The following is a 15,049-nucleotide window of genomic DNA, read 5'->3' as shown; positions in this document are numbered from 1 at the left end:
AGCATTTCTCCATGCTGACTCTTCAATGTCTTGTCAAGAATGTATACATATATGTGAATATTCTGTTTTTGTGACAATAATTCTTTCTTAAAACATTTCAACAACTTTCCTAGAGCTAACACATGTCAGTCTGTGGTGGCTTTGCTTTTTCTCTCTCCACCCCCTCAATCTCTTTCGTTCTCTCTCAACTCGATTGATTTATAGATTCGAAATATGGAAACATAAAAGTCAAATTTTACGTGACTCAGTGAAATCAGTTTTTTTTTTTTTTTGTATATATAAGTAGGTATAAGTATGTTTATATATTTAGGTAAAATTACAAGATGAACAATTTTCTAGATATATATTTCTTCTTTTTGACTAGGAAGATTTTATGGTAAACTAAACAGCTGCGTAATGTCGGGCAATGTGCCAGATCAAAAAAAAAAAAAAAAAAAAAAAAAAAAAAAATACAACCAAATTTTATATATTCAAAACAGCACAAATCACTCATACGCACTGTATGGCGTAAGCCGACGACGCGGAAAAACAACAATAGAATCAGAAATATATATATATATGCAACATACATAGGCAAAAGGAAACTATAAATAAGCACACGCAACTCCAGATCAAGAATTCCCCAATTTCAAATGGCAAATCCCCAAAATAACAGACAAGCATAAAGAACAAAAAAAAAAAAAAAAAACAAAACAAAAAAAAAAAAAAAAAAAAAATTTTTGCCTTTTGAAAGTTTATAAATAAAATAAGGCTCTTTAAGAAGCAAAGATGGGAATCAGCCGGCCGGGCGGAGGTTTAGAAATATTTACGCGCAATATTTGGTCAAATAGAAAGGCGAAAAAACCAAAACAAAAAAAAAAAAATAATAAGGGAAAAGTCTTCGGTTGTCGGTTCCCGGTTCTCGTTCACGTATTTGTTCTTAATATTTTCCGTAGTTCCACACCGACACGTAAACGCGCTCGTTCTCAACTGATTATGGGCAAAGGAAAAACTGTGTGTGTTGGGGTCTGAGATCGATCGAATGAACCAAGCAACTAAAAGCTCCAACAAAAAAAAAAAAATATATAAAAACATGTGAAGCTCCCTCCCCATCGGTAAACGAGAGAGAAAGAGAGAGAGAGAGAGAGAGCGAACAGTGCGAGATATCTGGGCGTATATATGTATATATATATATAAATGGACTTAAGAGAGTGAAAAGCATCATCATCAAAATGGGGTGGAGATGGGGTAGGCTAAGGTAACCCAAGAGCATTTTACATGCCATGAGAATTTCTAACTCATGAGAATAAAATTCATGGGATGGGATGAGATGGGTTAGTCCTACCTCTAAGAGCAACCATAAGAGGCCTAAGGCAAATTTTCAATTAACTAAACAAAGAAATCAAATTAAAACCATTTTGATCATTAAATTGAGTCTTAAGCCTTAAGTCAATGAACCAATGTAAAATTGAGAAACAACAAGCAAAGTGAACAAAAAAAAAAAAAACAACAACAAATGTGTCACCTTCGTTTTGGCTGTCACTCAATTAAGAAGATCATTAATGTCATTTAACTTATGGTTATGAATCTTAATTCTATATATAGACTTGTTTCATCCTCCACCAAAAAGGTACATTATCATAGTCTTAATCGATCGAAGTTTTTTCCCTGTGTTCCACTTATGTCAAACACTATTAAATTTAGTTAAAGCAAAACATTTAGACAGCTTGGAAATGCGGAAGAATCGAAAGAACTCAAAAAAAAGAATAGAACAAAAGTTTGAAGAATAGCAAAAGTAAAAGTAAAGTGCAGTAAAAGTGGGTGAAACTAATTATAGATAGACATTTTCCTATATATAGTGCCTGCTAAAGGAATGTGTCTCTCTTTGTGTGTGCGTGTGTCTTTTGTGTGTGGGAAAGTTCGTTCTGTCAGATAGAATGAGGTAACCGTGAGGTATAAAGTCAACTGATTGTTCATAGAGGTGAGTAAGGATCTTAGGTAAATGCAAATTGAACTGACCATCCAACTACAAAAATATTTATTGATATCTATCATCATGATGAGCCACGATAGATAAATTATTATTAGAAAAAAACCTTTTTAGAAATAACTTCTTGGCGATTCTTTTAACTTGACACACAGAACCATGCCCTTAATATTCATAAACTTAGAGAAGGGTAAGCAAAATATATCTACATTTCTATGGATTTTAATATAATCAAAGCTTTTGCTTGTCATGTGCCAACCTTTTCTTTTTATTGTAGTAGAAATCAAGCAACTTTAGTCAAAACACCAGACGAATGTGCCTACTTATATATGCAAACACTTTGAAAAAGATCTTAAACATTAAAGACTTTGAGGCAGAAAATGACTTGGACTAAAAAGACTCATAAATTCTTGATCGCCTAATTGGCTAATGATATTGGCAAACATTTCGAGTTGCCAAATGACTCAATACAGCCTTGATCTCAAATTTAGGACATTTCAATTGTTATGAGTTTAAATACCCCAACAAAACAGCATTAATAAAATTTAGAAAATTTGCTTTAGTCATTTCTCTCAGCTGTGCAATGATTTAAATCGAAAGTTAATGAACTGAAACAGGCTTGCAATTGTTAATATTTTTTGGGTTTTTTTGGGTTTGCAAAAATGAAATTTAATTTGTTAAATACATATATTTCTGGCCAAAAAGTTTAACGACTTTTTGTGAGGCGAAATTCAGCAGCAATTTCTTGTTTCTTTCTCTCATTTTCATAACATCCGCCCGTTTCGGTGAAATATCTGTGTCACAGCTTATCACACACATTATGCAAATGAAATAGTGGCAAAAGACAGCAGAAAACGACGCACCACAAAATAGCAACTAAACAAAAAAATTAAGAAATTTCTATGACGATGAAGAAGAAGTCGGAGGAGTTTTGTAAGAAACAGAAAAAAAATAATAAAGATGGACAACAAGTGGTTAAGGTTCGCTGAAGATGGAGAGGAAAAACGAGGACAGAGGCCTATGATGTGTGGTGAAAGATAGAGAGAATGAAAGGGGATCCCAAGCTCCAAGTTCTTCTAATTCATTTGAGATGCTTTAACACATATTTTTTGTATACCCTACATTCATAAATTGCAAAAGGTATACTCATAAACGTTTGCTTTTTGATTCACTACTCAACTGTGCTTCATTCTAGGGTAAGTCAAAGTCGTTGCCTTAATTGAAAGTTAAGGAATTCTTTCTATTCTCATTTCTAACCATGCATAATCTATAATAATTTTTTTTTTTTTTTTTTTGGTATTTTTGTTTGTTCTAGGGAAGGGGTCAATGACAGGGCCAAAAAATTGGTCAACTGGAAAGAAAAAAGGAGTAAAATGCGTGCATCTGTGTGTGTGTGTGTGTGCGAGTGTGGAAAAACTCCAAAAAGGCTTTGAAACAATTTTATTTATGCACAGCACGTGTTGCATTTCATCATGCAGAGAGGCAAAAGAATAAACTGAAGGAGACGAAGCGTAGACTGTAGACTAAACTTTGCCGCATTTTGTGGCAACAAACACAAAATTTGTTTATCCATGGCAGGGCTAATGACTAGTGCGTGATATTGTTGTTGTTATTGTTGCAGTTATTGTTTGCTGTTGCAGCTTATGTTGGCTATTGCATTGCATTGCATGAGTGAATACAATAGGCCAGAGTAAGGGTTAGGTTAGGTTAGGTTGAACTCCCCCATACATACATACGTACATATGTATGTATATATCTGGCCCCCCTGCATGCTATATATGCTTCTCCAACCCCAATTTCATATTGAACCAGGAAGTTGCATTCAACTTTGGTTGCATCTTGCATTTATAATTATCAAGTTTTTTTTATACTTTATTTCTTTTTTTTTATGTTTTGTTTGTTTTTTGTCAAGTTGTCAATTGTGTTTAAACTTTTCAAACTCTTTAACTGTCTCATCAAATACAATTGAAATGTCTAACTTTAAATTTTAACAATTTAAATCTTTGTTTCCTTAAAATGTCATTGAAATTTAGTTATTGAAATTGCTCACAAAGCGGTCATTGTTTTTAGTGATTCTTCCTTAAAAACAAAAAAACAGATTTTGTTTTATTTCTCTTATTGAACTTGGAATTTTCAATAATTAGGCTTGTTTCTATTTTGTCTCAGTTGCTTTGGTTTCAAAATTCAAATTTCTCACAAAACATTACAAAAACGGAAACATGTCCGTATAATGCTTTATCTAACATTTCAAAATATATGGGTTTCTCTTTAAATGCAAAAGCCTTTCGAAATGAATCGAAGTTTTTAATGGCTTTCAGTTAGAAATTCTTTTTAATATTTAAATTTTAGTTATTTTAGTTTGAAACTAATAATTAAATTTACTACGCTTCAAGCGAAAATGATTTCGACTTTGATTTTCTGCGATTTTGTTTTTTGCAATTCAGTTAGCCGCTTGAACAATATAATTTTAATTTAACAAAGCATGAAAATTAACATTTTTAACAGCAGATATAACTTTTTTTTTTATGACGTTTTTGTTCGTATTCAAATTCTGCATACAAGTATTGTGTATGAGACTCATAAGCTAAAAACTGGTCGCTTTCATTTTCAAATAGCCCCTGGGCCAATGAACCTTTTTTTTTTTTTTTTGGTTTGTTGTTTTGTCGAGAAATGCCCGAAAAAAGCTAAGCAAAATGTTTGACACGCATTTTTTCTGTGGGCTTTACCTATTGGTTTACACTCGTTTGTTGTTTTTTGTGGTTTATAGTTTTGTTTGTACAAAACGTAAATCTGGGGGGGAAGAAAAAAACTTTCACTTAGTTGTCATTAATTTTCACCCAGAGAAGCAGCAGACAACGCGGCAGAAGATTTATGCATAAATCGATTTTTAATTGCCCACAAATAAGACATGTTTGCTTTTCATCTCCAAATATTGAATACCCTTGCCAAATAAGAGCATATCGATGATTTAATGGCTTAGCTGAAAGCCACAACGATTCTGGGAAAAAGATCTCAAGATCTGAACTCATAGCTCTAGGTCTCTTAAACTATTCAACCGAGAAAGGGCAATCGAAGATCGATGAGGCTTAACAATCTGAAAACTACTGTGCTTGTTTTTCTTTTTTTTTTTTTTGGATTTTAAATCTATTTCATAAGCCGATCAAGCAGGTGGCGAATGTATTTATTAAAAAATTATATGAAAAGCCGGCTAATTTGTAAGCATTTAGTTTGAGTTACACAAAAGAAATTCAAAAAACAAGAAAAAAAACACCGATCAAAAATTTGCATAATAGAGTTTTGCGTAAGCCCTTTGATTTGATGATATTTGAGACTGAAAACATGAACTCCGATAGAGAGATGGAGAGCGAGAGAGTGATAAAATCGTGGGAATTGAATTGAAAATGAAGCAGCAGCAACAGGTTGAATGATAATTTTCATATTTGAAAATTCAATTAACAAACTGACGTGAGCTGTAAGTTGAATGAATTCTCAGCAAAGTGGAACCCAAGAAAAACCAACAATCACTTTTGATCAAATCTAAATCAAAGACAACACCAAAATGTATCCAATTTGGTTTTGTCAATCAAAATTGCAAATTTACCAAGCGATTTTCAGATTTGGCCATGTGGAATATATAATTTGATGGAACATTTATGGATCTAAAGCCATTCATAGAGATTCCGGAAGCCAATACCGTTTAAAATGAACACTTTCTAATAGTTGCGATTGATCAGAAATTATTATCATTTTAGTATTGTTTTTTTAAGGTTATACGGATCTTGGAAATATTTATTCCCAGGATGGCATTGGTCCAGAGCATTTCTTTCATTTCGTTGCCTCGCCAAGACACAGCGTATTTATTATGGCTCTCTTTTGTTTTCTTTTGCGTAATTGAAACATCAATGGGTACAATTTTTATGGTTTCGTAGGGCCTACATATGTACATACATCGAGACATAGCACTATATATGTATATACATATATAGACAGAGCAATAACAACAACTAAGTAAACAAACAGAGAGCACACATTAAAACTGTTTAAAGTTCATAAAGCGGAACAACAGTTTTACTATTTTACTGTAATGCCAATTTTTTTCGCTTTTTTGCACTCTTTTAAATGTTTTTTTTTTTTTTTGCCTTATTTTTTTTTAAGTTGTTAAGATCGTTAACAAGCCATTAACACGTCTTGGAGAAGGTATTTTAACAAAGAGAGAGAGAGAGAGAGACGGAGTTGGGAGAATGACAGCGACAAAGAGAGATGCAGGTAAAAAGACCTCAACCTTGACCCATTGTTTAACTCCAGCCCCAACTTCAATGTCAATTGGGCGTATGCCGGAATCATAATTATTATTATATCTTTTTATTTTTAAGCTTAAGATATCATTAACTACAAACAGCAATTGCCTTAGTTAAATTATGACTTTTGATGCGAGTTGAAGAACGTACATCATCTTTAGCAATTTCCGTAATCATGTTTTCTTTTGCGTTCAAAAATACTTGAAATTTATTTTGCCATGGCCCAAAAAAAAAAAAAAAAAAAGAAGAAGCAAGACAGAGAGGAACACACAATATATAGATGTACATATATATATCTTTTTTGTATATAATATTATGAACGTATTTGTATATAGTGTTAAAGATATTTGTTTGCAAAAATATAATGCCAGTTGGAGGTGCGAGTGATGCATATTCACCTCGCTTATACCCTGTAAGTGTAAAAATTGGTGGAGTATACTACATATATGAGCTGGTATCAAATCACAGAGCGAATAATAAGACAGTTCTATACTATTATTTGACAAATAACTTATAGTTGAGCTTAATAAACCTAATTGATTTAGCCAACTTTTTTTATGACATTAAAAACATCTTAATCAGTAAATGTGACTAAATATCATACTTAACCTTAGCTTATCTATTTCTATAAGACATTGAAGACAAAGTTAAGACTTACTATCTTATATGAGGCTTTTATCTGACAATAATTGTGTTGTAACTAAACAATAGACTAAAATATCAGTCTTAACCTTTTAAGTTCTTTTGCTACAATGTGACAACCGTCACACCAACTCAGGGTTAAGAAATCAAAGAAATCTTTTGAGTCTTTTATCTAATTGCAACTAAAATATGTGCCCAAAACATATACATAATGTTTTCGGTATACATTTTACGAGCTGAGACCTAAGTAAATTATATTTTGTTGCTCTAGTTCTTATTTTGTGTGAAGGCAATTTCTAAAATAGGTAAAACACTGTTGTAAAAATCACATTTTCCTTTTCGATTTCATCATTATTCACTTTACTTTACCACAATCTTTCAACATCTTTCGTCTTAGAACTAAGTTTTTTTTTTTTTAAATCTTTCGCTCAATGTTTATTTTCACAAAATTTTCATGTGTGTCTAGGTTTGTGTGTGTTTCTTGTGTGTGCATTTTCAATTTTCTTAGCTTTTGTATTTAGTCTGACAGACAGAAGAAGCTACATTTTTTGGCAGATCCACAAAATGTGCCAAATTTTCAAAATTATATGCAGAAAGCATATATATTACTATGTATGTATATGTATATACAATAAGCTAATGCCGGCAAAAAATGAATTTCTTTCCTCGTGTGTGAGTGTGTTTGTGTGTATACCTGAGGAAATAAATTGCGATATCTTAAGAATGAATCATTTTATATATTTTGATAAATGTTGCGAATCTATTTTATTTCAGGTTTTGGGTGAGGGCAAGTTCAAGTTTAGTCACATGTTCAGAAATCTCAAAAAGAGATTTACATATGTATATAGTGGGAGAGGGGGAGGAAAGTTAACAGAAAAGAAAGGAAGGCAACAATTTTTTATGCTTAGAATTATTTCCAAACAAAATTAAAAGTCATATGTGTGTGGTCAGCGAGCGGTAGCCGTTCACATCCTTTTGTGTGCCGGAAGCCGACGTTTTTGCATTTCCGTTTTCAGTTAATTGAATAGAGAAAGAGAATGCAAAAGATACATCTATGTACATACATATATAGAAAGAGATAAAGAGAGAGCAAGAGTGAGTGGACCGCATGTGTATGTACGTACATATAATCATGGTTTGGTTATAGGTAATTACCATTTAAGTACCAATCTTCACAGTCAACGACTATGCCAAACAAAGTGTGACACGTGTTGGCCCCCTCTCTCAGAGTCATTTTGCGGCACTCTTTGCTTTGACTCTGACAGGTTGTTCCACATATGCAACAAAATCAAAATTGGCCCAAGGTTTTAGCCTTCGTTTGGGTATTAGTTGCAATTATTGTGGCCTCTTGACATTCTTCTTTATTTCTGTATGATGACAGGCCAAACGAACCGACCAAACAAACAATTGTCTAAACATTACGCATTTATCGATCTAACCCCACCTCACAGAGACAGGTTGAGACCGAAAGACCTACACCCAGTTAAAGTGTCATCGATTTGGTAACAATAAAAGTATAACATCAAATTGTGTCTACGACTAAGCGTTACCCATTATCGTGTATCACACTTTTAAGGATCGATTTTATTTTGACTTAAGATGGAAATCTAAATGACATCTATAAAGAATTTAAGAGCAGTGGTTTTTTGTGACCTCAACATACTCACTCGACTAACATTTCTAGGGGATATGAAACAAAGGCAATACCAATACATCATTAAAAAAAAAAAAGAAGGAGAAAAAAAGAAAAACAAAAACATCAACGAACTTGCCCTTAAAGGGCTTCTAACAATTAAATTGATAGATAGTTAAAACGAGAGCAATAAACTGACTTTAACTAAAGCCCAAAAGAAAATGCCGTGATATTTTCAGTTACTCGGTTAATTGTTATTGAACTTAATTGGATTTATTTACTACTAACTATTTAAAGACAGCGAGACGGGGAGAGGATTAGATGATTATTTTCCTCTTTTTTATGTAATTGCATTTTGATTTTGTTATTATTGTTGTTGCTTCATTTGGTTTAGTTTTCCATTGAAATTTGTAATTTCTTCTTATGTTGGTTTTGGTTTTTTCTTTCTCTCTCTCTTTTTTTCTTATTTATCATAAATATCTGAGGTGGAAAAATGCAATAAAAGCCAGCTTGATGTGGGGCAACTTGCCCCATGTTGGAAAAATATTCATTAAATTGCAAATGCTGCTTTAACCATACAGTGATCACTGGCTAAACAAAAATATGAAATCATTTCATCATTTTAGAGAGTTAAAAATGTTAACTAATCAAAATAAGCTTTTAAATTAAGGCATTAAGTTTCGCCAATGAAGAATCGAGGTAACTTTTGAACCAACTATAATATAAAAGCTATATAATGGCAATCTTAATGTTTGATAAACAATTTCTTTGTTCACTTTTTTGTGTTCTAACTGTACTCGACTATATACATACATAGATATGTACTCTTTGATTGCTGCTGCTGATGCTAGTGGACCACACACAACAGTTTTGTGTATTTTTCCATTTACTTTTTATGAGATATTTTCCTCTCCGTTTTGTTTCATTTCATTTGGTTTGGTTACGTTTTGGTTTCGACTTAATCAAAATGCTTTTTTTTTTTTTTTTTTTTTTTTGTACGCGTCCAAGTAATCACGTAATAAATTTCATTATTATGACCACACAAAACACATGCACAGAGAGAGAGACAGAGAGAAAAGGGGGAAAAAAAATTGAGTCAAAAGACATGGACTTAATGTGGTTGGGTTGAGGAGGTCTGATTAGTTGCATCTTAATACCATACAATTCAAAAAGAAATTAAATTCAGCTCTTATCATTTCGTTTATTGAATTTCCTAGAAACCAAAACATAATTATAGATTCATGAGTATAAATTTATTAACAATATTTATTGCTAAACTTCCATTTAAAAAACTCTCAATTTCGAAATGCCAATCAAAAAAGTGTGATTCCCTTGCAACTCTGATACAGACAATTGCGCAATTCTTCATCTCCTGGAACACGAAAGAAAAGTGAATTCCGGGAACATAAGTGCTCAGGGCTTCGAATTTAGTTTTTACCCTAACAACTGGTAAGGTTGTTCAGCTAAAAAGCGAGCAATCAGGCATGGGAAAGTGAGTCAGTAATAGAGATGGCCAAAATCAATGTTAAACCTTTTTTTGTAATTGTTATCAAAGAGCCTTAGTTAACATGAATATAAGTTAAGTATTGGTAGCTTAAATAGAGTTGGGCAAACTCTCAGTCTAAAAAAAAGAGTATTAAAAGCCACAAAACCAAAAAAATACCCATACACATACAGGCATAAAACATGGTCAATAAAAAGCCCATTTCATCAATGTCAGACCAACAATTCGGACATGTGTCATGGGGGTATACATGGACATGGACATGGACTTTAACGTACAATACATACAACTAAATACTACTTTTCACCGAAACACGTGCGGCAATTATATCTACATACATATACTGTATACGTATGTATATACAACAACCAAGAGCCAATAATTATTTTTGCTTAATAATAGAAACACAGACAAACGAAAAATTGAATGATTGAAAGAGGTGGATAAACTGAACAGGAAAAAAAAACTGACTTTCAATTACGCGCATTTCCTTTAAACAGAGAGAAAAAAAATGTTGAAGGTCATGCTTTTAGTAGGTATTAGCAGTCGATAGGGTTTGATCGTGATTAAATAAAAATAAAAATATATAAATAAACTCATGTTATGTATGTCTGAACCTTGTCTCAGACCTAGACAACAAGCCTGGCCTTAGTCATCCAAGCCAAGCTTATCAATGGAAACGAGTTTTATATTACAATTTGGAGAAGCGTGTTTTGAAAAATCAATACCAAATAAGTTTGCCTACATATCGATTTAAATGATCTTCTATATAATTGAAACAATCTAACTGTACAGATGGAAAGGCAGAGGGAGTGGTCACGACTTAACGCCTTCGAAAGAAAAAAAATAACACCAACTCAAAAATTTAAATGACTCCCAAAATGCTGTCTCGTTATGGTTGACTTGCATTTTGGTTACGCCCCAATGACAATGAACTTTGGCGTTTGGTGGGGGCTCTTAAAATATTCAAATCGGTTAAAAGGTTCTTTTTCTTTTTCTCCTGCCTTGCCTTGATAAGGCATGAAATGTATATGTCAAAGATAAATCATAGACAAAAGAAAATTCAAAGAGATAGAAGAGAGCTAGCAGGTAAGCTGTGAAGTGAGTTTAATGTTTCTCCTTTCTTTTCATTTTATTTCTCTCGTTTTTGTTTTCATTTGGTTCTTTTGGTTTTTTTTTTTTTCAAGGAATTATATAGAAGCCAAATCCTGTTCTTCATCAGGTAGTCAATTGTTTATGATATTATACACTGTTAGAGGGAAAAAAGGTGCGTGTTCTCCCCTTTTGTCCGAGAAGTTCAAAGACTTACATATTTCTGCTCTGGTCTCTGGTCTTTGGGTCTTTCGTGGACTTTAATTGCGTGTGACTGTTGTTGTTGCTGTTGTAGTTTATGATTCAGCTAAAGGATTTTCGTTGAGGTAATTAAAATGATACATATTTCAGGTTTATGTATATAGGAATGCGGAATTATATTTGACCCACGCCCAAATAACTGACAAAAAGGAATTTCAAAAAGGAACAAATGATAGAAGGGAGTGTCAGAAATTCCTGTGGATCAGGTGACCCCCTCATCACAAACCACACAGAAGATATTTGAGAGAGCGATGGGATTCGCTCAAGTATAAATATATAGAGCAATAATCAATATCACTATTATATAGTAGTTCGTCTCAAGTAGAGTGTCAGACAGACAGAGATCAGATTGCCGCACCTCATTCAAGTTGTAACGGCAAAAGATCAAGGTCCACGCACACGCTCACAACTTGTTTGAAATTCTGAAAACTGTCTCGTATTTTGATGCATGAGTTTCAATTTGAAAAAGGGAGGGCTACATAGTGGGTCGGATGCCTTATCGCCAATGTTTCTTGACTCTATTGAGGGGATCATTTGTCAAATGTGTCACATAGCCTGTGGAATTTTCGGTGGGCCTTTATAGTGTGGCATCATCTTCTTCTGACTTTTGAGTCCCCCTCCGAGGCCCCCCTATACTTTTCTGTCTGCCAGCACATACTACATACATACATACATATATACAAATTTGAAATCTGAGCAATGTTTTATTTTGTTTTTGTTTTGTCTGAAAATTGAGTAATATGCTGCTGCGTTATTTTGCTGGTATGCGGGCCGACCATTTAGATGGGTTAGTCAAGATTAGCAGTGAGAGCAGACGCCGCCGCCGTTGCTGCCGACAATGATGCAGCAACAATAATGAATAAATGATGATGATGATGAGGTAAGAGCAAAATAAAGGCCAAAGTCAGGTTCTTAAGATGAGCAACATCTTTCATTGGAATGTACAACCGAATTGAAAGAAGTTATGATGACCGATTATACATAGGATCGCCAGGCTTTCTACCCAATCTTGTTCAGCGTTTAGATACCTGTGCCGTTTTTTGTGGACACTTTCTTGGGCCTACATTAGACATTAACATTCGCCATTCGATCCATCTATTTATCTATCCTTATGTGTGTCTTCAAGAGATATCACTTGTTGCAAGAATTTTAATACTTGCTGACTCACAATTGATCAATTGAAATAAACAAACAAAAAAAGAACACATTAGTTTTCAACATAATTTTATATTGAGCAATGATCATTATAGACGACGTCGACGAACGACGCGACATTATTATGCCATTTTTGGAGCTACATTGAAAACCACTTGACACTTGAAGTGTCATTGGGTGGGCCTTTCACCATGCCATTCGAACCGAAGCGAATCGAACTGAAATTCAATTGATTATACAATTTCCAAAACAACTGTCAAAGGAGTATGTATTTATTTTCTTGTGGCCCACGCCACTTCAGGTAAGCAAATCTAATTGCAGGTGTCAACTTGTTGTTATTGTTGTTGTCGTTGTTGGCAAAAGATTTCATTTGATTTGATTTATGTTCAAGTATTTTGACAGCAGGCCTCAAATGAAGACTGACTTTCATCGAGAGTTTTGCCAACTCATTTCAAAGATGGCAAAAAATAGAAGAAATAACGTAGGCTTTTGGAAATTGGGTTAATTGAGTTTGATGCTTTTAAAACTGTGAAGTACGATACAGTAAAATGGAAAAGAGAGCAGAAAAGGGCAAAGAAAGAGCAGTGATCATTGATCCAATGATGAAGCCCTGTAAATGCAATTTGCGGTTTGAAATGAATGAAAGCATGGGAATTGAGCGAATGTGTATAATACATAAAATAAAGAGCAGGAAAATATGCAACCAATTTTTATTAGAGAATGGAGACGGTTAGATTGATAACTAGTTCAATGTTCTGAATGAAAGCTATTCAATCCAATAATGCATCAATATCCAGCATCCAATCTATTGAGACGAATTTCTTAAGCAACTTGCAGAAGTTGGTTTTCTCTCCCTCTCTCTCTCTCTCTCTCTCTATAGAAGAAAAAGAAAACTTATAGATAGCCAATTAAGATCTTGCCTAGGTTTAATCTTTACTTCATTAAAGCAAGTATTGTAAGGCCTTTTGTAAAAATGGGGAAAAAATCCCGAATACTAACTACCGTTAAATTGTTTTTCTTTTTTTTTTTATTTTTGGATATATTTGATTAAATGCATTGATCATTTAGAAAACTAGTTTAAAACACAAAAGAACTCTTAGAACACAGTGTCGGTTAGCCAATAGGCTTCCTGCCATCTCGAAAAAATAAACCGTTTGGCCCCTACACAATTTGAAGGTAAGCCACATTTTCTGTATAGAACCACATGGAACATAGAAAGAGAGAGGGAGAGATAGAGACAGAGAGGTGAGGAGACACCTGCTGCTGTTCAAGCCGTTAGGCTACTGCAAAAGCCACTCAGCACACACTTCGGCACACACAATGGAGCCCAAAGTCTTTTTTTTTTTTTTTTTTTTGAATGAATGAATGATCCAAAACGAATGGCATGGCTTGTGGATGTTGTTTTTTTTTTTTTTTTTTTTGGTATGCAGCCACCAGCAGCAGCAACCTGTAAGAGAGCCAACTGCAAAGCTGACCCACTTTTTTGGTAACAACAGACTTAACCAAGATTTCGGCACTCAGTTGTTCTTGTTGCGGTTGTTGCTGTTGTTGTAAATAGTAGTGGCCCGCATATAGTCAATTCAAGTTAGATAATTTCTATCCAAAAACTTCTTGAAAGGTTGTTAAATGTCCCAAATAAATCAAGTTTTACAACTTGTTAACCAACACTGTAAAAATGCAGCTCTATCTCTACCCTAATGTTCAAGTAATTCAAAAACAACCACAAAATAACCTTTTTTATGCATCTTCATAAAGAGTTGTTCAAAAATGCAAAAATTCAGTTTCAGTTTATTTGAAATCCCCAAACTTTTTTGCCCATTAAAGTAGGTAATTATTTTGACTTGTTTTCAGCTCTTTCAAGCAGGGTTGGCTTTGCGTTTTGTACATTTAAAATTAGTTCAGTTCTTAAAAAAAATTGCAATTTATTTTTTAATAGATCAACAAATTCAAAATCTCTTGTGTGTTAAAATGGAAAAACTACGCAACTTCTTCTTCAAAGCCAAACCCATGCAAGATGATTTGGCTATACCTCAAAAGGCAAATCAAACCGAAGATGCGATAACTCAAAAACAGGACTCAGAACAACAGCTTCATAATGTAGAACAGGGCAGCGATAGCAATACCTTAGCGGGCGATGATGAGGGTAAGCCCAACGATATTATAAAGATTGCAGCAGGCGTTGTAGGAGAAAAAGGTATCTTTGGGTCCAGTCAGCAAGTTCCAGATGCGCAAACTCAAACGCCAACAGAGGTTCTAATAACGCCCTCTGTGACGTCACCGCCACCTCCAACAGTGGAAATACCTCTACCGGACGCACAATTGAAAATTGAATCAGAAATTGAGATACCTTTACCGAAAGCTAAAATACCCAAATATCGTGAAGAGCAACCCGTGCTGATTGATTATAATAAAGAATTTGTGAAATTCATAGATCAACATACGCCCAAAGGTTTCTCCCAGAAACTAGAGGAAATTGTGCCCTATTTGGGTGCCAGCTT

At 33.8% G+C, this 15,049-nt stretch overlaps 1 protein-coding gene across 7 annotated transcripts in view; it reads right to left on the bottom strand.

Moving 5' to 3' along the window:
• The window catches only part of Svil (Supervillin), a 162,216-nt gene that overhangs the window by 114,712 nt on the left and 32,455 nt on the right, over positions 1–15,049 (bottom strand). The window contains exon 1 of one of the 7 annotated variants that reach the window (XM_068286518.1): positions 810–940. The exons of the other annotated variants lie outside the window; for them this stretch is intronic. The gene's annotated coding sequence lies outside the window, so the exon portion shown is untranslated. Of the gene's footprint in view, positions 1–809; positions 941–15,049 lie in introns of those variants that run through there. 7 annotated transcript variants of the gene reach the window in all.

Source organism: Drosophila tropicalis, unplaced genomic scaffold (genome assembly GCF_018151085.1).
Source record: "Drosophila tropicalis isolate 14030-0801.00 unplaced genomic scaffold, ASM1815108v1 contig_443, whole genome shotgun sequence".
Taxonomy (NCBI): Eukaryota; Metazoa; Arthropoda; class Insecta; order Diptera; family Drosophilidae; genus Drosophila; species Drosophila tropicalis.
The sequence above is the reverse complement of the archived record's forward strand: the minus strand, read 5'-3'. Positions and strand labels throughout refer to the sequence as shown.